At 44.2% G+C, this 23,258-nt stretch overlaps 1 pseudogene across 1 annotated transcript in view; it reads right to left on the bottom strand.

The window, feature by feature from the left end:
• LOC147700688 (epidermal differentiation-specific protein pseudogene) overlaps window positions 1–19,277 on the bottom strand; it is a 78,214-nt pseudogene extending 58,937 nt beyond the window's left edge. Inside the window, exons 1-2 of the transcript XR_015297397.1 lie at window positions 19,165–19,277; window positions 16,771–16,871 (exon numbers count right to left, since the gene is read on the bottom strand). The product of XR_015297397.1 is annotated as an epidermal differentiation-specific protein pseudogene, transcript variant X1 (transcript). The remainder of the gene's footprint in view (window positions 1–16,770; window positions 16,872–19,164) is intronic.
• Window positions 19,278–23,258: the final 3,981 nt, after the last annotated feature.

Here is a 23,258-nt window from a genome sequence, read left to right as displayed (position 1 = left end):
CCTCCACACATGAGCACTGAAATAACTATGGTCAGAAGGGTTGGATGGGTAGGGCGCACTCTAAAAACTTCAACCTGCGACTGTGTATTGGTCAATTTTAGGAATCCACACATTACAGATTACATATGCAACTGGAACCTAGCCAACGTTGGTACAAAGATACAAGTTAGACCCCTCTCCCATTTTTACCCCAGCAATCAACTGAGAAATTCAGACGAGGGCTGGTCCCTCGTACCACATCAGCGAGCGGCGAGAGGTGGGAAGACTTGGGATGGCCACCAACTATCTGTTCACAATCAGATCCCATGCTATAATAGGTTTAGCGGCTTGGACCAGGTCGACTGACACATTAGGGTTGACCAGGATACACAGGATGATGCCCACTCGCTCTCAGTGGATGCTGGGGTTGACCAAACCATGGTGGAGAGAGATGAGGTATATGAGCTGTCTGGAGAAATCCCCAAATAGGGAATTTGAGGAATGGTAAATTGTATGTTTTGGACAGGGCAGTGAAAGAGCACTCACTTGTATTGCCCCTACCTTCTAACAGGGCTGAAAATTTTACGGGGAGAGCCAATACCACGTCGTATTGCATACTGTCTATCATAGGGAACACAAACTCTATGTCAATTCTATCATGGAATGTGGCTGGTCTACCAAATAAATTGGCCTGCCCAGAGTGGGGTACCTTTGTGGACAGTAGTGATATTTGTGTATTTCAAGAAACCTGGGCCAGTGAGGACCAACATAGAGTTGGGTTCGCAGCATATAATATTGCTGCACGATGGGGAGGTAAGGGACGCCCATTGGGGGGCCTCACAACCTGGGTGGGTCTAAACTTAGGGTGCTCGGGCGAGTCCATCCCAACGTACTCTGATGATGTCCACTGTATTCTCCTGTCTCGGTCAAACCATTACAAACTTGCTATTGAAAATGTTTACTCACGGCCGACAAGTGTGGCAAATGAGTCCAAAACCATTGAAGATCTATCAACTTTCGTTGGCTTCCTTAGCATGGATATCCATTACTTGGTCGCGGGGGACCTGAACTGCCATTACGAGCCACTCAATGGTTTAAACGAGGGAGTACTAACAGGCGAGGATGAACACTGGGGAGTCCCGCCTTGCCAGTCCCCACACCCAAAGTCATGGTCTCCTCTGGCCATTCAGATTTTGACCCTAACCCTGAATCATTCTATCAGGGCTTGTAATGGTCGCATGCCCTCTGACATTCCGTCCAAGTGCACATTCAACAAAAGGAGACAGGAATCAAGATTGGACTACATTATGGTGGAGGTATGTCTATGGCCAAAGGTCATCGACTTTGAGGTACTGCCCAGGGTGGACAGTGATCATAACGCACTGAGTATGAGGATAGAGTGCCCATGGGCTAGGGCTAATGAAAAGGAATCCTGCCTGGAAGCAGTAGATGGGTTGGTCATAACTAACAACAGGGGCAGAGTCAAGTGGGACAAACTGGTTGTATCAAGAAATGCACTACCTAAACTATATAGTGCTGTTGTACCCATTCTTGAGGAAGTGGGCTCCTTAATTTTACAGCCCTTGGTACCAGATTTTAATGACAATATGCAGCGCATCCATCAGGATCTAGTTGCCCGCCTAGCAGAATTTCTTAACCCGCCGGGCCCCAATAGGAGGCGGAGGGTGCCTGTATCTACATGGTACAACGCCTCATGTAGGAAGGCAAAATCAGAGCTTATAGGGGCCCTTAAAGATGGGAGAGACAAAAATAATATTCGCACCCTAAGATCACAATATAAAGATATAGTGCACCATGCTAGGAAAGAGTGGGATATGGAAAAATTGTCTAATCTTTCCTCCTCACTGGATTCCAGAGACACACGCAGATTCTGGGCAATAGTTAACTCAGGGTCAGGAGAGCCCAGATCGCTAATCGAACCCAATATAGAGGCGGGTCTGGGAGCTTCACTTTGAGACCTTATACGCAGCAGTCACAGGGGCAGAATGTTCGCTGGTAAATACATCTAGACCAGGGGAAGGTACTGAGCAAGAATGTTTGGTTGAAGAAGTCTATACTGCCATAAGTACTTTGGCCAAGGGCAAGGACCCTGGCCTTGATAGACTTCCCGGTGATCTATTTGGAGATCAACCGTTGATTTGGGCCCCTTACCTTTGTGCCCTTTTCAACGCGATCTTGGGAGGCATGGAGATACCAGGCACTTGGCTGGGAGCGGAGATTGTTCCAATCTTTAAGAAGGGTTCTCCTCTGCTCCCAACCAATTACAGGCCCATTAGCCTCATAGATGTCCCTCAGAAAATGTTTTCCCGACTAATTCTGGATCGTCTACTAGATTGGATTGACGATCACGACATCCTCAGCCCCTACCAGGTGGGTTTTAGAAAAAAAGCACCTACCGTGGATCTGATTTTCCGTCTCCTAATGTTATTCTGGAAGACAGCAATGTTGGGGGGTGGTATCCTCTATATGGTCTTCGTGGACCTCCGGGCCGCGTTTGACCTATTCCCTAGGGGCAAACTGTGGGCGGTGCTCCAGGATATGGGAGTCCCAAATGCAATTTTTACCGTCCTGATGAGGCTGCACACACAAAATTATGCTCAGGTTAGATGTGGTAGGGAAGGAGTGCTGTCATCCCGGTTTCCGGTCGCTAGGGGGGTCAGGCAGGGGTGCGTCCTGGCTTCAACCCTATTCTGTCTTTATGTGAACGGTGTTGTATCGCACCTGGATGCGGTCCCCAACAATGACGCACCGAGATTGGCAGGCAGGAGGGTGCCAGCGATAATGTTTGCCGATGAGACCCTTCTGCTTTCCAAGTCCCCCATGGGGATCCAGCGAGTGTTGGATGGCTTTATCGACTTCTGTCGACGCCGGGGACTGTAAATCAATGCTGATAAGACCAAATTCATGATTTTCAGTCCCCCGGCACACACTCGCCCAACACCGCTCCTTGGTAGGGTCAGACTGGAGAGGGTACAGACTTTTCAATACCTGGGGGTGACGATCAATGAAAATCTTTCTTGGGGTCCTCAACAGGTGAAAGCCCAACTTAAACTCTCCCAGTTAGCGGGTGGCATCCTTAAAATGGCAAATACATCAACTTTTAAACCAGTGAGCCCCGCAGTGGAGATCTACAAAGTGAAGGCAAGGGCATCGGCTCTTTATGGTGGGGAACTCTGGGGGCACTCCTGTAACTCTGATATTGTCAAAGTGGAGAACAAGTTCATGAGGCAGTTACTTGCACTCCCTCTAAGCACTCCTCTCCTCCCACTGAGATTCGACTTAGGACTGAGTTTTATCCAGGATGAGCTAGCTCTGAAACCTTTAAGGTATTGGTGCAGGCTATGGCTAACACCAGAACTGTCCAATTATAGGCATGAATTGAAGGATGTGCTGAGTCATGGTAGTGCAGTTAAAATCCCCTGGCTTGTATTCGTGAAAACGAACTAGGAAAAATGGGACTATTGGACTTCTAGTACGATCCAGAACGGGCATGCAGGGGGGTTTCCGGCAAATTGCTTGCGAAAGCCTTTATGGATTACAAACAGAATATATGGTTGCAAGATTCCAAAGCTGGCTCCCTGACAATAACTTTTTTAACACTCAAACACTCTTTTGCTTTAGAGGAGTTTTTGAATGTTATCTACCCACTAGGATCAAGGAAGTTATACATCCAATGGAGGCATGGATCATTACCGCTAGGGGTATTTGTAGGCAAGTGGTCGTCTTCCATGAGTAAATCCTGCCCTGCGTGTGGTGCGTCTAAGGAGGATGAAATGCACATGCTCTTCTTCTGCCCTGCCTACAGGAAAGCTAGAAAGTACTGGCTTGTACCCCTATGCAAGAACATGGGTTTTGATAAATGCTCTGTTGCAACGACAGTTCTCAAGACAGATACATCACCACATATAGTTTTTGAACTCTCAAAATTCCTCTTAGCAACGTGGTCCAAAAGATCCTCCCTTATTACAGCGGCACCCAGAGGTGTTTTTATATAGTGACTCTGTATGTATATCGGATGACAATTTTATTTGTATTTAATTAATTTTATGCTTTTTATGTACACTGTTTTTACTGTAATCTTTTATGACTGAAAAAATGTCGAAATAAAGATTTAATGAATGAATGAATATTATAAACAGTTGTAAAATAGTTAAGCAGCAGCCTAAAAGTGAGGGTTGAAATGTTTGTACAGATGTTATTTACTAGAGTAATTTGTATTTTGTGAGTAAAGTTATACTTCTTGTATACCGCATAATTTTCAGTGTCTGTTTCAAAATGGAATTGTACTCTGTGAAGTTTTTAGGTGTTGTGACTGAGATATGTGTCTGCTTGCTCATATATTATGGTATGTGTTATGTGTTTGAAGATGATAGATGTATAAAACACACGTATACATTTATCAGTTTTTTACTTTTATGTATGATGCTGGTAGGAAAAGGTATAGGCATATGCATACATGGGTTTAGAAATACGGGGAGACTTTAATGAAAGATAAGTAAAGTGTTGCGTTGCTGCTATCTATGCTCTATACCTGTTTTTTGGTACAATAGTGAAGCAGTAGTATTGGAAAAGTGATGTTTAAGATATGTTGGGAGAGGAATTATGTGTTATGGTACTTTATAAGAGTCTACTTATTGATATTCACTCAGCCAGTAGTCATGCTAATATGAAATCACCCAGGCATTACCTATGTACTCCTTTAATCCCCCCAGACATTACCCCTGTACTCATGCAATCATCAATGCATTAGGTATACAGTGCTTCATTCAGCAAGCTATTATCTTTGCACTGTTTCAATCACGCAGGCACAACTCTTGTATGTATGTAATCACTCAGCCTGTACTCATGCACTTATAAATTCATGCAGGTACTACCTTTGCACTCCTGTAATCACTCAGGTAGTATCTTAGTACTGTTGTAATCACCCAGGCAGTACTCATGGACTTATAAAATAACCTATCCACTTTCATTGTATTCCAGAAATCACCCAGATATTACCCCTGCAGTGATGTAATAACCCAGGCACAAGTTATGTACAATCCCTGCAGTCCCGCAATCATGCAGGCTGTACCTATGTTGATAAGAATTCACCTGGGAAGTATGTTTTCACTCCTTTATTCACTCAGGCACTAACTCAGCAGTCCTGCAATCACCCAAGAAGTACTCATGCACTTATAAAATTACCCAGGCACTATCTTTGCACTCTTGTAATCCTTCATGTAGTACGTTAGTACTTCTGTAATCATGCAGGCAGAACTCATTGACTTGTAAAAAATTGCATACATATTTCTTTTAGATAGGATGTTGGTTTGAACATATAGAGACATATGTATGCATGCTTGTAACAATATAGGGAGACATGTATGTGAGTGATGTAATAGTCTGCTGCTTTATATTTTGCTAGGCCCAACACCAATGCAGTTATAAAAACACCAAAGTACTATCCATGCAGTCTTCCAATGATCCAGGTACTACATATGCACTGCTGTCAGCACTTAGGCCTTTACTGCTGCATTTATGCAATCACCCAGGCGCTACCTTTCCACTCATGCAGTCCCCAAGACTCACCGGCCCGAGCCATGGCGGGGCCATTGCTGCTGCTGTAATTTAATGTAATGTGTAATGTATGTATACTTGTAAAGCGCACTGTTGCCTCGTTACGTTGCGTCCTGGCGCTGTATACTGCTGGGGAACCCGTCCTGGCTTTCCCTGTGAGAGGGCACCCCAAGGTGAAGCCAGGCATCCCCGGCATTGCAAGGGCCGTTGTGGAGATTAAGCAAGCTATTGCCCAGAGTTGCAGAGTGTGACCCATGGTTAGCGTAGGCACCTAAGCGAGAATGATCGAGTCCGCGGACATTGACCAAAGACCCTGCCGCGTCAGGAATTGAACCCTGGTCCCGGGCCGACCTCTGCTTCAGGGTATGCTGCTTCTAACCAGTGAGCCACACTTCTCCACAGAGAGGCTGCTGCCCTGAAGCCCTGCATGGACCCCGCCTGCTCCTCTGCCTGAGGACCCCCTCTGCCGTCCTGCAGCGTCCCACGTAAACCCTGCTGCTTTGCAAGCATGGGTGTAGCGCTTCGCACCAGCTGAGCTGTTTCAGAGCACTGGAGGGCAAAGGGGAGTTGGTAGTAGATGAGAGGATAAGTGGATGGCAGAAGAGAGAAAAGTTTGAGTGTTCCAATACCTAGCAAGCCCTCCCGACCATGAATTTTCGGTACTCTCTGCAAAACCAGAGGCACAACTAACTCAAATCATGCACACACGTGCCCTAGCCTCACACAAACTTGCATGCACACAAGTGATCACACCAATGAACCCTTACCTTCATATACCCATGTGTCCAACCCATGAAACCCTACCAGCATGTACCCATGTGTCCCAGCCATGCACCTACTTGCATACATCCAGGTGTCCCACCGTGCACCTACCTGCATGCACCAGGGTGTAGCATCCATGCACCTACCTGCATGTACACCCATGGTGCCCTACCTGTGACTGCACCATCCGGCTACCACATATGGTTCAAAGTTATGGCGTGTTCCCTGCCTACAGGGAGCAGGAGACACACTGTGTGCCCCATGCGAAGCTCCACCGTCACTCCCGGGCGAGAGAGGTGCTACCCAGGCACCCAATCCATGGCCTTATCAGTAACTAGAACGTGCCTTTGAGGAAAAATGGAAGACGGCCAATCAACAAAAGCCACCCAGGCACCAGCTGCAGGGGCACCCAGCCGCTCACACTTCCTCATCATCCACGCGGTTTAATAATCCTACGACATTCCTGTTACTGGGTTGAAAAAGTTGTTCAGAAGCAGCCATCCAATCGCTGGCCTCTCTGTAGAGCTCACAGAGCAATAGGTCACTGTTCCAGTTGCCATTTTGTGTAATGTTTGCGCTGGAGATGCACAGCTGATAAGCAAAATAAAATACAGTGTTTATAGGTGAGTGGGTGTGTTGTGTGTTTGAACGATTAAAACACTCTGAAGATCACTACAGCTTCCACAGGTCCCACAGTTTTAGAATTAGTAATTATTTACAGCAAAATAATTGCTGATACTTATTTATCTTGAAGAGCTAACGATCATTGATAAAGCCAAGAGTCCTGGCTGATTTTAGGTTGTCAGTTTTGCTATATATCTAGATACAAGTACACGAAGCTCAGAGAGGAACCAAAATACTGATTGGGTGGCACACTATAAGAATCGCAGAAATTTTGTTTACTTCTTTAATTCACACCCTTAATTACATAGAACACCCCTGTTTCAGAGACCACCGATTTTTTGCATCCCACTTAAAGCCCTTGTCAGTGGCGTCAACAAGGCTCCGAATGGGACTGGCTGCATCATTCTGTATTAGGCCGGTCCCTACATATTCTGTTGCTGTGTCTCGATTCTTGTACGTGAAGTCTTTTACAGCGATTCGCAACCCACTTAATCAGCTCTAGTTAGGGTGACCAACTGGCATGGGTGCAAATTTAGGACAGTGAGTGTAAAAATTCAGGACAAAGGGTCAAAATTCGAAGCCAAAATTCAGGAGAGGAGGTCGAAATTTAGGACAAAATGTAAGTTTTACAGACACATCAGAGGAGGTTGCGCAAAAGTATATCAGTAAGTAAATAGACAACCACTTAAGTACAAGCGCGACCTCACCTTTCCAGCCTCCCAGGGAAACGCATGATGCCCGGACCAGCCAGTCCGGCCTTGCAACCACCCTCCAATGGTGCCCCTAACCTCCACAAACACCCTCTCTCATGTGTTCCTAATTTCTTTTATAGTACTATTCATCCAAATTAAGTAGAGCAGGGTGTTGGGTGCATTACATCACACACATATTATATTGAGACAATGACTCATATAAATGTGAAAGTCAATATATAGGAAATGTTGCTTAGGATAATGAGGGTTACAAGGTGTAATCATTCTTTCATCCATCATTCAATCTTTCACCATTCATTCTGACCTTCCATCCCTGTGCCCATCCAAATCAATATTCATCCATTTGCAAATCTATCCTTCCATTCATCCATCTTTCCACTCATCTATCCCTCCATCCACCCTTTCGCTCATCCATTCCCCATTCATTCTTTTACCCTATCCATTTATACACTCATCCATCCACTCTTCCACTCATCCATCCATTCACTCATCCATCTAGCCATTTAACCTTTCACCCATCCAGCCATATTTCCACGTACTCATTCATCCACCCAGTCACTGATCCTTCCACTCATTCACCCTTTGTCATCCATCCATCCTCCCTTTCTCTCTCCATCCCCTTTCACTTAGTCATCCTTCCTTCCATCCACCCATCCATCTACTCAACCACTCATGAATCCATCCATTGACCCTATCACTCATACATTTTTTCACTCTTCCATCCATCCATCCTTTCTCTCATCCATCCACCCTTTCACTCCGTCACTCATCCATCCATCCTTTCCCTCATCCATCCACCCTTTTACTCCTTCACTCATCTATCCACCCTTTTGTCCATGTACCTTCCCTAGCACTCACTCATCCAGCCTTACATCCACTATTTCACTCTTCCATCCATCCTTTCATCCTTTCACGTATGAATTCATCATTCCTCATATCAGTTCACTCATCCATCCACCAATTCACTATCCTATCATCCACCCTTTCATTCATCCATCGATCCATCCACTCATCCATCCATTTACCCGTCCATCTACCCTTCCACCCATACATCCATGTATTTACCTTCTCTCATCCATCCGTCCACACACTTATCTGTCCATCCTTTCTCTCATTATCCATTCATTCGCCCTTTCATTCATCCATTCATCCTTTCACTAATTCATCCAGCCATGCACACATCCCTTCATTTACTCACTTTTTCACATTAATTATGAGCTGAGCCTTTGTCTGTAGAGTTGCAGACAGAAGAGGCCCATCAAGTGCTTCACCCCTGCTGTAGTTCCTAAAGCAAGGGGTGGGACGGGAGAGGGCTCACTATACCCCTGCACATAAGCAATCCAAAAAAGTGGAAGTCACAAGTCATGCATGAAGCACAGTGCCACTGCGACATGGTGTTGTTTTCAGGGCTTTAAGTGGGATGAACAAATTGGGGGGTCTCCTCAAAGGGGGTGTTCGATGTAACTAAGGGCATGGCTTAAAACAACTAAGCTAAAAATCGGTGCTTAGCATATTGTGCCACCCAACTGGTAATTTACTGCTTCTTTCATTTCATCCAGATTTATAATACAACAAGTAGAGTTACACCTACAAGCCAGAACTATTGGCTTTGTCAATGGTTGTCAGTTGCATAAAATAAAAAAGCAGCAACCATGGCTTTGTTGGATATAACACTGAACATGCGTCCGTTTTAAAACGATGAGACAGTGAAGGACCCATAACCCTTTTTTTAAAAACTTGTTTCACTTCCTTATTTTCGTGAATCTGATTCTCGTGTAACAGAATTGGCGTTTTTGTGCATTTCTCCCACCTGACTGAATGCCCTGCCCTACATCGAGGCTGCAGGAGGCTCACCACATGCATTAAGAGTACAGACTGTCCCATTGTCTTCTGGATGTGGCAGTCAGCCCAATACATAATGACAATGGATGGATGGGGCTTGCCTTGCGCTCAGTGCGCTCAGAGGATGAGTGAGTGGCGGCCCCATCAGGGAGGTGAGGCTTCTGGCAGGTGATCAGTGATGTTCCCCAATGCCCAAAATTATGGACAAAAGGCATCACATCATTTCCTTCAGGCACAAAAAAACAAACCAAAGATTTGGAAAAGGGACCTCAGAGTTATCGATATAGCTGACCTAGCAACCCGCTGTAATCGGGCCTTCTTTCCCCAATTGGATATACTTGAAGTCCATGCTCTCACAGACTTCTACAACTCTTCTATTTCTAACATCATGGACTATTTGGCCCCACTACAATAAAAAAAATGCGCCTGCAAAAATTTCTAAGCATTGGTTCAATGGCAACCTGAACTTGGAATGTTGCAATCTAAGGGCCGTAGAACGTTCCTGGAGAACCACTCCATCTGCGAACCATCTAAAAAACCTTAGAACAGCAAGAAGTGCGTATAACAAACAAATCAAGTCGGCTAAGGCGGAGTATTTCAGATCCCAACTTAGCCAAGTTACAAATTGACCCAAGAAACTGTTTGAATTGGTTAAACAACAATAGGTGGTAGCCCCTAACCGACCAGCCTCGGAAGTCAGACCTCCCTCATGTGAGGATCTGGCTGCCTTTTTACTGAGAAAACGAGACTTATTAACATCGTTCTGGAAGCTGGGAGGGCTCTATTGCTACCCAATGAACCTGCACCCCCACTGGCCATACTAGACAAGACATCACCATGTAGCTGGGCTATCAAGAACAACGCTTCCTGGGACACCTTTACCCCCCTCAATGAAAATGATATCAAAAAGGTCCTTCGGAGAATCAACCCATCAAATCACTTCAGTTACCCGTTACCACCTACTATCTTCATAGTAATTAAGGATGACATTTCCCCCTTCTGGACAAAGATCATCAATGTGTGTATGTCACAAGGCATGATCCCAGAATGCCTAAAAGAAGCTCAGGCAACAACTATATTAAAAATAACACAGCTGTTAGTACAGACCTTAACAACTTCTGACCTGTCTCCAGCATCTCCACTCTAGCCAAACTCCTTGAAAAATACACCATGTCACAACTGTGTGCGCACATCGAAAATGTCCATCTCCTGGACCAACACCAACATGGCTTTTGTAGTGGGCACAGCACTGAGTCGGCTCTCACCCATCTGATGGATGACAACCTAATATTGCATGATTGAAATGAATCCTGCCTCCTTATCCTACTTGACCTTTCCTCCGCATCTGACAATGTCAATCATGACATACTCCTATTCATTCTGGAGCATAGGATGGGCCTTTCTGGTCATGTACTGCATTGGTTCTCATCCTTTCTGCAGCACATAACCCAAAGAGTTAAAGCGAACCACTCACTCTCCCAGCCATCTCCAGTCAGCATGGGGGTTCCCCAAGGGTGTTCCTTATCTCCCGTTCTCTTCAATTTGTTCCTGGAACCATTAGCTAATGTTCTATAATCCTTGGACATTTGCTTCCATATGTATGCAGAAGACACCCAACTCTATCTAGAAATCTCCTCCCCGGATGACATCACTTCACTCAACTCCACCCTACTGACTACCCAAAACTGGTTAACTGCAAACCACCTCCTGCTAAACACCTCCAAAACAGAATTCCTCCTCATTTCTCCCCCGAAACATACTCCTAACATTGACCTATGGAGGAACCAACTCACCACCTTCATCTGTTCCCCCTGCATTATCGACTCAGCTAAATCTCTAGGAATTATTCTGGACAACCATCTGAATATGAAGACTCACATTAGCAATGTGTGCAAGGGAGCTAACCACCTTCTGAGAACACTCAGGAATCTCAAACCTTTCCTACCTCTTGCAGATTTTAAGCAAGTGGTCCAAGCGCTTGTTTTGCCGAGAATTGACTATGAACAACAACAATTGCCAGTACTGCTACTTTTTCCACTAATTCGAACAGAAACAGAAACAGAATGAAACAACTCCTTCTTAACCAATATTTCAGTTAGAATGAATCCATTCATTTTTCAAAATACAAATTGCTCTCTAGAATTAGGACACCTGAAAGATTGGATAAGAAGGAGTGGTTTCATTCTGTTTCTTCTTCTGTTCGAATTAGTGGACAAAGTAGCAGTACTGGCAATTGTTGTTGTTCATTGTGACATTGGCTTGGCCTTTTTGCGTAATAGCTAAACCCTCTCTTTGATATTTTGAGAATTGACTATGGCAGTGCTACGCTATGTGGCCTCCCCAAATATACTTTGGCCCCCCTAAATGCACACATCTCCCCGGTTTTAAAATTCCTAAACTTGCTACCCTTCGAAGCTAGAATTCAACTGAAGATTGCCTGCCTATCACACAAAGCCCTCCATTTCAAACCCCCCATCTACCTTACACAAAAACTAGAACTATCCGGGGGTTTGGGGGGTAGACCGTCAAGGAGTGCTAATTCCCTCCTCTTGAAACTACAGATCTTCCGCAAAAAGAGAACATGCCAACGAGCCTTCTCTGGAGCTGCTCCTAAAATTTGGAACTCTCTTCCACCGGAAATTCGGAGAATCTCTTCCAAGGCTGCTTTCAAACTGGAAGCTAAAAGATTCTTCATGAACAAGTTCTTACCTTAACATGAGGGGCAATTTTTAGCTCTAAGCACATCGGACATACTATAATATCGGGTATTATTCCTGTATATGATCATTATTTTTGTTTTGGTTATTATTCGTGTACATGATTATTGAATTTACTCCCCTTAAGTCATTATGCTCCATCGTCTAGCCCATTCTTCGTTCACCCAGATGTATAAATGATCTGTTAGATGTTCAACATTTGATTCGATGCCTATTAGACTCCCCATTTGACTCATGTTTTGATTATTGTTTTGATACTGGTTATTATTCCTGTGTATGACCATTGTACGTACCCCCCTTATGTCTCTATGCTCCATTGCATTGCCCATTCCTACTCGTTCACTCAGGTTTATAAATGAGCTGTTATGTGTGTACTATTTGATTCAATCCTTATTAGATTCTCCATGTTAGACTCATGTTTTGATTTGTTACCTTTGCCTCAAATTTTAAAGCGCTCTGATATCCTTCAGGATCATGTTCGCGCTATATGAAACTTTATAAATAAAAAATAAATAAATAAATCCTTAGAAGGGATCGTCACGGACAATGCACATGAGATCCAAATTACGGACGGTCCGTGAAATTTACGGATGGTTGGTCACCCTAGCTCTAGTTGAGTCAAGCGGATCATGTTCCTCTAAAAGAAGTATATGCATTCTCTTTTTTTACAGAACACAAAACTCAAAGCCAACCTGTTAAATGTATAGATTTAGTCAAGCACACAGCCCACTGCTTTTAGTTATTTAGACTCCCGTCTGCATTTAGTTATTTAGGCTCTCTCAATACAAAGAAGGGAGTTTGATGTATTTCTTCACTAGCTCTGATGTATTGTGCCATTTTGATTATATTCCTAATTAATTTTGTAACTGCACTAAATTGTACCAACTCTATTTAGGAATATGAATAACATCTCCAAAAATGCAACATGCTATTGGCTCGAAGGTCAGGACTATCTGGAGTTTGTCAAACCTAGCATAGCTGACTTGGTGGGGTGTCACATAATGTATTTTTAAAAAGTTTTTATAATTGCAAAGTTTGTCTCTGTTCTCAGTATCTATCAGATAGATATACATTCTCCTCTTCATCAGGCCCTTAGGCAGGTATTGATGTATAGTAAGTTTACCAGAGAGGCCATACCCCAGGGGCACCCTATTCAGGGCCATCTATTCCTTTTACAAAGCATTGTCATTTGGAAGCTATCTATTTGGACAGCATAGAAAAATAAGGCTTTATATTTTAAGGATCGTATATTGTATTAATCTTTGCAATCAAGACAACAGAGGAAAGTTTTTCAGAGCGTACATTGCCAGAATTAATATATTTATTTCACAAAACAGAAAGCGGCTTACACACAAAGTTTCTCTAAGTAAACAGTTCTTATCGGCATCCTGTTTGCCTTCTGCTCTTCATTTTGATCTACCTGCCATGGGTCGCAAGGGGAGTGCCATGGGTCGCAAGGGGAGTGCCATTGGTAGCAAGGGGAGTGCCACTGGTAGCAAGGTGTCGCAGATGCGATCCTTGGCGACTTCTAAAGGATAGTCCCTGGCTGCATCCTTCCTCTTGGTACTTTTCATTGGCTCCTGCCTCTGCTGCAGGGCCTCACTAGGAGCCCCTGGCTCGTAGCTAGCACTGACTACTAGAGAAGAGCACAAGCCTCCAACCTCTGGAGGGGCTAGGATGACTAGGTGCCTGGATTCGCCAGGACAGTCCAGGTTTTTCACCAGCTGCCCCATTAGATTTAGACAATTTTAGCACATGTCCTGGTTTTCATAGAGGGCCGACTAAAGACATAGGGAGGCACGTTTATATGTGTCTCATGGGCAGTATGGTGGGTCACTGGCTTGAGAGCACTTAACTGGCCCAGAAAATGGGGGTCCCCCCTCCATGTACTTTGCAGAGGGGCCCCCTCAAGTTTCATTACTGTCCATGTTACATTTTGGATGTAAGTGGCAAAAATAACTGGATACTGAAAACATTGACACATTCATCGTCACGAATGAATGCAATAAACGTTGTGATGTGGCTAGGCAGCGAATCACATGAAGCTAAAGATAATTAAAGTGGGATATCCACTCACAGCTTTGAAACTGAACGCTGCTGCTAGCCTACACTGTACCTTGTTTTTAACTGAAACAAGATACTCAAAAATAAGTCGAGATCCGTTTAACACAGTGTTTCTGAGCTTACAAACACCACACTCCACTCATTATCTGGAAAAGCATAAGCATTTATATGCAGAGAGATAAGCAGTCTACAGGGGATTTAATGACCCGGGGATGAAAGCTATGGTGTACTCACAAAGTTATCATCATTTGCAAAGGAAACAAAAACGTGGAGAACACAGCATCGCTGAAGAAGGCATTGTCACGAAGGTGGACTATTACTTGTGGAAGATGTGGTGTTATGGCCAGAGCTGCCAAGTAAAGCATTGTCAAAATGATGTGTAAACGGGAGTTCTTTTATACAAATTCTGGCCCTGCAATGGATACACACCGTTGCTACTGCAGGGTGGAACTGAGGCTGTTCTGAGTGCGCTACTGCCCTCTGACAGAGAAATGTCATGGCAACAGTAATGGTGAAAGTAGCAAAGGCGCTGCTCCGCTTTTCACCACGAAAGTCCTTCATGACAATTAAGATAAAGCGGTGCTCTTAAAAATCGTGCCGGCATAATTAGCCGGCACAGCTGGAAGCAAGAACAGGATATATTGCTTAATGCTGCGATGATGTGTTGTCCCTCAAGTGCACCTTTGTGGTTAGCCTGTCAGGTGCTGCTGCACGTTAGCACGTGTGCTTCCGTGCTCTTGTGCTGGTGCGCTGTGTGGAAAGGCTGAGGGGCAGATTTACAAGTCCCATGCACCGCCGGTGCATCACGTTGTGTGACTCACAGGCGGCTTAGCCTGCTAAAGGATATTTACAAGCACAGGTAAAGTCATTGTGTGACTTAACCTGTGCTTGTAAATATCGCCCCTGTTCACCCAACACTTTGCGTTTTAGGGGCGGGACATGGGTGTTGCTGTGGGTGGTCCCACGCAACACCCATGTCCACTGATGCATTTCCAGATTTACGAGAAATCGTAAACCTGGAAATGCGTCAGTTTGCTGCGCACCATAGGGGTGGCGTAGCCAAGCAAAACGAGGAGAAATGTTTTCATATCTCCTTGTTTTGTTCCTCTTTCAATGCGTGCTGCATTCTACAGCAGGAATTGAAATAGGAAAATGCCGGCAGTGATTGCTTTTGTGCAGGAAAGGGGCCCCTTCCTTCACAAAAGCAATGTCACCATGGTGCATGGAGCAGATCCTCGAGCACGCGAGGAGTCATTCACATTGTGATACAGCACCATCCAGCCAGAGAGCTCGGTTGCGCTCTCTTCCCGGGAGATGTAGTCCGCCAGAAAGCTTTTGCTCCAGCTTACAGTAAACTACAGCCCCAGGGCCCAAAGCGTGCCAACACCAGACCCCCCCTTTACCGACATCCCACTTATGCACCCGGCCAGTCCAATGGAAACACACAGGATGTTAATGCTGTTCTATATTCACTGTTTCTCAGCAAGAGCGCACGGGCCAAGAGACTGTTCAAAAATAATGTTTCACGTTCTTGCATTTATTATTGGACTGATAGTAGTAGTCCCTGAGTTTTAAAGTTGAAATGGAAGAAATGCTATGTGTAGAAAAGAAGGTCCTGCAGCAGAAAACAGTCACTAAAAGACAAAAGTGTGCAAGCTGTGATGTTTAGGTGACCTGGTCTGGCCAAGGACATGGTGGCAATGGAGAGACCTGGGAACTGGCAGCGCAGATTCATAGCTATACCTAACACAGCACTTCCATCATCTGGACCTCAAAGGTCCAGGCTCAGGGATAGAGCCTAGAACATGAGGTGGAGCCCAGAACATGTGCTTGAGCCTAGAACATGAAGTGGAGCCCAGAACATGTGCTTGAGCCTAGAACATGAGGTGGAGCCTAGAACATGTGCTTGAGCCTAGAACATGAGGTGGAGCCTAGAACATGTGCCTGAGCCTAGAACATGAGGTGGAGCCTAGAACATGTGCTTGAGCCTAGAACATGAGGTGGAGCCCAGAACATGTGCTTGAGCCTAGAACATGCTGTAAAGTCAGGAGCCACCTCATCCAGTGCCATCCGGTTACACCAACACGAGGCATCCGACAGGGTTGTTGGTTAGAGCATTATAGTGTCAGTTCAGTACAAGATCCTGTTCTCATGGTTAGTTTGGTAATAATATAAAGCAAAGCTATGCAGGTAGTAGGCTGCCCACACTTGCAACACCAAGCAGAAATCCAGGCCACAGGCACACAAAACAATTAACCGTGCTGTGGCAAAGCACTCCAAACAAATGTATCTGTGGACATTGCTGCAGTGAATCGACTTCCTCTTGCTCAAGGTCTGTCAGATCCCACAGTACTACCTCTCATGTCTTCCAAACATTGACCCTCTTGTAAGAATTAGGTACTCAAGAAGGTAACCAGGGCCCTTTTACCCCATCCTTCTAGGAGCATGAGATTTCTAATAAGAAACATTTGTTGGAAAACTTTCAAACTTACCTGTCCACACAGTGGTTTCCCAACAACTTAGGGGGCTTGTGAAGGACGCCTTCTGGCTCTTAAGAACTCTTGCAGCAGACAGGGAACTGTTCTCACTGGACCTGCAAGGAGAAACAAACAGAGCACACCTGTGTGAAACACAGTCAACATGGCATCTTAGTGCATTTTTCAAAGTTCCATTTTACACACAAACATGCCCTTAGGGCATGTGTGTGCATGATGTACCCATATGCAGATTTCAGGGGTTCAACAAGGTGTCCTTTTGACACCCTGGCACCCTTGAAATTGCAATCTCAATAGAATCGCAAATTGAGATTGTCTTCCCATTCTTTCCTATGGGCCTCTAGGCCCATAGGAATGAATGGGGAGGTATTCCTTAATTGCGACTCGCAATTTGCGAGTCGCAATTGAGGAATTTTAAGAAATTGCTATTTTTTAAGCGAGATCTTCATGAATAGCATTTTGCAATTCCTTATTAGCGAATCCTTATTTTTCGCTAATAAGGAATCGCAAAATGGGTCTGGGGGATAGTCTCCTATGGGCATCCTTAAATGCATATTTTGTAATACAATGTAGAAAGAGACCTGCTTCAAGTTTATGGCCTCTTCATCGACTTTAAATCCAGCTTTAAATAATTGGAGTGCACAGAATCGAGGCTTCTAAGCGTTAGGGAAGCGCTTCTCAGCTCGGCATGCCCTTGACCTTCCTCCTTCTGGGCCTCTCAGTGGCATTCGGTACCACTGATCATCATGTACTGCTCCATGGCTTCCATCTCTCAGTTAGCATCAATGGAACTGCAATATCATAGTATTCCTGCATCGCCCTAAGCCACACTCAGGTCAGAGTGAGCCGGTTCCTCTCCAGATCTGCAATAACCACCCACGGAGTCCCGCCAGGCTCACTTCTATCGCCCATCCTGTTCCACATTTGCATGAACCCTCTCATTAGGATCCGTGACTCCTAAACTGTAGAATATTGTATTGTATTGTAATTGCATTTGTATAGTGCTTACTACCCCGAACAACGCTTGGTAGCGCTTTTTAGTGAGTAGCACAGTACTCCGGAACTCATAAAGGATTAGTGGTGAAATATGAAAGTAATAAGAGTGCTGGATAGGTTAGTCTGTTGTTTGGAATGAGAAGGATAGTGAAGCGATAGAAGAGGGAAAAAGCTTTGCATGTGGCGGTCGGGGTGAGAGTTATCACACATGTACTCTCAAAACTGCAGCTTTGGACTGAACCCCGACATGTATTTGAAGAAAGCAGCTAAACAGCAGCCAGCTGATATACCACCAGTAGAATACCTTCACAATAAACAGCTGCAAGCTAAATACAGGTTAAAAACATCTGGGTGGCAGCTGCACACATATGTAGACAAACACACACAGAAGCCACAAGACACTTGGCCACGTGCAATGGCGCCAGATTAATTTAGCATTTCATAACATAGCTTGATTGACATGAGAGGATGCTGGGAAAGCCGGTAAAGTTGTCTTGGACTGTCAATAGGACCCTGTTACCAGGGACTTGAGATAAATGGCTAAGGACCCTCTTTTGAGGCAGTGATTGCTCCGTCGGGGACTGCTCATGCCTTTAGCTTCCTGTTGAGCTGTTACACATCGCATGTAAGTGCTTGGAAACACATATGTGTGTTACTGCACGACATGCGTTGTGCATCAGTCCCCTGTGTCACCCATGGTTGCTGGGTCCCTTAATTTATCTGGCTGTTTCACAAACGTCCACATGTTAAGGATGCACTGGGCCGCTTCTACCGATGGCCCCAGTCTTTGTTCTGCAACAGGTCGTTCACTGGGACAAGACTGTGGTAGTTGCTGTAGCTTGATTCGATTCATAGCCTGCCTCGCGTTCTTTGTGCTTGTTATAATCTTGCCTCACTCATATTGTTTTCTTCCCAAGCTCCAATTGGCCTGCACCCTGTCCCCGTAGCTTACATGATTCCCAGTGGTTCTGCTTGCAGGGGTGAGGTGTGTGGGCAAATGTGTGCGTTTGTTTGTGTTTATATATAGCGCCGTGATATGTGTGTGTCCCTGTGTTTGTGCTCTTAATAATGTATGTGCCTCTGTGATCAGTGCATGTTTGTGCATGTGTCTGCATCGTTTTGTTAGGTGTGAATATGTTTGCGGGTAAATCTGAGTTGTTGGTGTTTATCTGTTTAAAGTGTATGTGTCTGATGTGTATGGATGTGCTGTCTGTAAAGTTTGTGTGTGCGTGCGTGTGCGTGTCTGTAAGAGTGTCGACGCACGCACAGAGGCTGCGAATCAAGAAAGCAATGACCATTGGAATCCATTTCACTCCAACTTCCCCCGTAAACATCTCCCTCTGAGAAAGAATATCACAGTGAATCAAACTGCAGTCACACATGTACAGTACTCACCAGGAGACGACTGCGTCTTGCACCCCTCGCATGTTTCTGTGAGGCACCCGACTTATATACGACTGGCTCAAGCCCCCTCCGTGGCCCCCCACCCCATTTTTGCCGAAATACACTCCCTCTGCGTCACTCCACCCACCCGTTGCATGATGAGCAGTTCTCTAGAACTTCTTGGAAACGTATTTATTTACTTGGAAAACACACAGTGACATCCGCAGGGCACACTTTCAGACATTTCAACTTTTGGTGGATTCAGGTGGTTAAATGTATGTATGTATGTATGTATGTATGCATGTCTGTATGTATGTATGTATGTATGTATGTATGTATGTATGTATGTATGTATGTATGCATGTCTGTATGTATGTATGTATGCATGCATGTATGTATGTATGTCTGTATGTATGTATGTATGTATGTATGTATGTATGTATGCATGTCTGTATGTATGTATGTATGTATGTATGCATGTCTGTATGTATGTATGTATGCATGCATGTATGTATGTATGTATGTCTGTATGTATGTATGCATGTTTGTATGTATGTATGTATGCATGCATGTATGTATGCATGTCTGTATGTATGTATGTATGTATGCATGAATGCATGTGGTTTTAGTATTTGTAAAGCGAGGACCTAGCTGGCTTGCAACTGAGCACTGTGGAGGGGACAAGCGCCCGTGGAGATGCATAGGGGAGTTTGAAATCATTATTAGGTGGAACTTTTAAGCTGAGAAGACACATAGAGGCGGATTCAGAATTGGGCAGATGTGGGACACTGGCCAAAATGCGCCAGATGTTTGTGCCACACTATTTAGGCTTCATTCTGATGGGGAGGCCGGGACTTGAAGTGGTTTTTGGTGGATGCAACACAGAGGCAAAGCGTAGCCAGTAAGGTTAGGGTGGTGTGCACCTGAGATTTCCCACCAAGCAATGGGGTTATCCCAAATCAAAAGGACAGGACAGCCCGGGGCCACGTGATGGAGGTAATGGAGAGGGTTAGGGGCATTTAATTCTAGTTAATTGGCAAAGTAAAGCCATTCAGCGCAGGGCCTCAGTGTGACAGTGTGAACAGTGTTATTCCCTTGAGTCTAGTTTGCCCTCTCAGTAATGTAGGGCAGAGATGCCTGGGAGACAGGAGAGCAGGCTAGCACAAGCCCTCTACTAATATCAGCAGGCCAGGCTTAGCATGCGCAGCAAGGCTAAGCCTTTTAGTAGCCAAGGTCCTTTGATGCCATTATAGGTGTGTTTGGAGGTGTTAGCTTTCATCTAAGTTTCTCATCAAGAGTTTGCAGGTTGATGAAAGGATATCATATGTCAGTGTAACATAAAAAAACTTTTACTAATTCATAAGCAAAGATTTGTATGGCTTTGATCACTATTTAATCTGTAATGTTGAAGCAGTTGTGTCTAAAGGCACCTCTGAATTAATCAGCACTCTAAGCCATATAGGGGCTTGAATGTGATTGCCCTTCGTGGGGTGTTAGAGATCGAGCCCCAGAAAAGAGATTCCAACCTCTCGCATTCTAAGGTATGGAGCAGAATAGAACCAAGAGGGACTTTTGGCAAATCTTGGCAATACTAACTATAGCTAAACTAAACTATAGAAAAATGGCACCTACTTCATACCTCATACTACACTTAGGTAAGGTACACTGGGGGTAGAAATAGCTAGAAGCACCAGACGAGTATTCACTTTTTAGCCTGTGTTATTTATGTCTGTATTTTTATGAATATATGTAATTGCTACAAACTATGCTATTGCAGTATTATTTTATCTTACTGCTAACGCTGTACATATTCTATTTCGCATTCTGCCTTAGGATTGTAGCAGTTCAGATCTCTTGCACGAGAAATAAGACTGTTCAATAAACCCTTTTTATTGAAACGCCCACCTATCTATTTCTGTGTGACTCTGCAGAAACAAAGCATGCTTGATTGACTAAGTGAAACTATTATCTATTGTTTCCACGATTCTGAGATGTGTTCCAATTCTAAAGGGAAACAAAGTTGTCATGTTTATGCAGTTGTCAGAAATGAATCCCTTCTTGTTCATTGGAGAAGTTTCTATTGACCTCTGAGTTAGCTGGCACAAACAAGTAATTAAGTTTAATGCACTCGATAGAGGCATACTGACCTCAGTCCCATGCCACAACTATAGTTTATTTTATTCCAATGTGCAGAGCCTATCAGGGATATAAGAACTACACTACAGCACTTGATGAGGTGACTTGAAGGGAGATAGATAAAGAAAGGTGTTGAACTTGGCGCAGTCTGCAGGGTCATTTCCAAGCATTTCCAAGCATTTTACCTGAAGCAGTTTTTTCTGGCCTTTGGGTCTCTCTGCACGTTAGACAGTAGTGCGCTATATAAATTCTTGAACTTGAACTTGAACTTACTGCTAATCAGTTCTAAAGTGCTTATGCCCTCTCCTTTAAACATGGTAAAATTGGCTTACACTATTTGACACATTTCATTTACTTGTAAGTGTGTGATCAATCCTGCCCAACGGAGCAGTTTTGCTCATGATATGAGCAAGAAACAACCATTCACACTATGTATGTAGCGCTAGGGCACGTTCTACACATATTGCGTATCATGTTCATGTTTACTATATGTGCCCTGTAGTCTCAGCCCCCGAGCACCTTATCATCAGATATATTGTACTCCATACTCTCGACTCAACGCATTGCGCTTCAAGTACTATGAGTATATACGCTGGTTTTAATGCACCAAGCATGTGATCTCAGCCCCCCAAGGGATAAGCAAGTATCATGTTCATTTTCATTTTGAACCTGGAGGCACTGCACAAGCGCTTTCACTATGGCTACGATCTGTTGTGTTTAACCAAAACCTCAGAAGGGGCATTAGCCCACCCACACTCCCGATTGGTTAAAAGCATACTCATTCTCCTTTGTTGCCTTCTAATTCCTGTCACTTCTTGTGGCTTGTGTGGAGCACAATCGGGCTACATTTTTCCTAGTTGTGCAGTAAAATATTGGTTTGTGCGGGTTGCAAAATTTTGGGCTATTTTATAAATTACTTAGTGCTATTTTTAGCGTATTGGGCTAGATATTTGTGGGTAAAAGGATCAGTCTTTTATTCGTTCTAACCAATATGTCTGCACTGACTGCGAGCTCAGAGCTTCCCTATACAACATATGAAAGTATTTCATGAATGAAGCAATGTTATAAAGGAAAAATAATGTTATGAACAGTCTGTTGTTGACTGTCATGGCGGAAATGTTGGCTCACAGTTGAGGGTATGTAATTCTAATTTCTGTTAAGGGGGAAAGTGCAATGAACAGAGGATCACTTGAACATTAATGTGATTGACTCAAATCCTGCAAGAATAATTGCATTTAAAATACCATAATATTGATGCACTTTATTTTTTTGAGTTTTCACAGCTCTGTAATATAATGGATATTTAGAGTATGGTGATTGTAGACATTTTGTAAGAAACTGTTCCAAACAATTTCTTTAAAAAAATTGCACCTTAGTGTATTTTGCCCATATTCAGGGGAAGATTTACTAAGATTTTACCCATTGTTTGCGACAGAAAAGCGATGCAAATCGGCGCAAAATCTTTTTTTCCGATTTACTTTCCACTGCTAAACTTGTTTAGCACTGGAAATAACATGAATGTAATGTAAAGCAGCACATAGCGCTGCTTTGCATTATTTAGCGCCAAGGGGGTGTACCATGAGTGGAGCATGGGCATTCCCATGCAACCACCAGGGTTTCTGACGCTAAACCCAATTTACTAAATAAAGGAGACAGGGTTTAGCACCAGAAAACGGTGCCCTTTTGAGGTAGGCGCGAGGAAGGTGAAATGCTTTCAATTCTCCTTCCTTTTCCGACTTTGTACATGTGCTGCACTGTACAGCACACGTACAAAGAGGGAAAAGGACTTAAGTCAGTCTATGTATAGTATTTTGTGCTGGAAGGGGATTCATAAGAGTCCTAGTTGAACAATACAGCATTAAGTGGTTATGAAGTCACATAAGTGTATATATTCAAATATATATATCTCATCGGTGTGGATTTTGCCGATCGTGGAAAAGACCGTCTGGTTCTATGCGGTCATACACGGA

Source organism: Lissotriton vulgaris, chromosome 7 (assembly GCF_964263255.1).
Source record: "Lissotriton vulgaris chromosome 7, aLisVul1.2, whole genome shotgun sequence".
NCBI classification, from domain to species: domain Eukaryota; kingdom Metazoa; phylum Chordata; class Amphibia; order Caudata; family Salamandridae; genus Lissotriton; species Lissotriton vulgaris.
The sequence above is the reverse complement of the archived record's forward strand: the minus strand, read 5'-3'. Positions and strand labels throughout refer to the sequence as shown.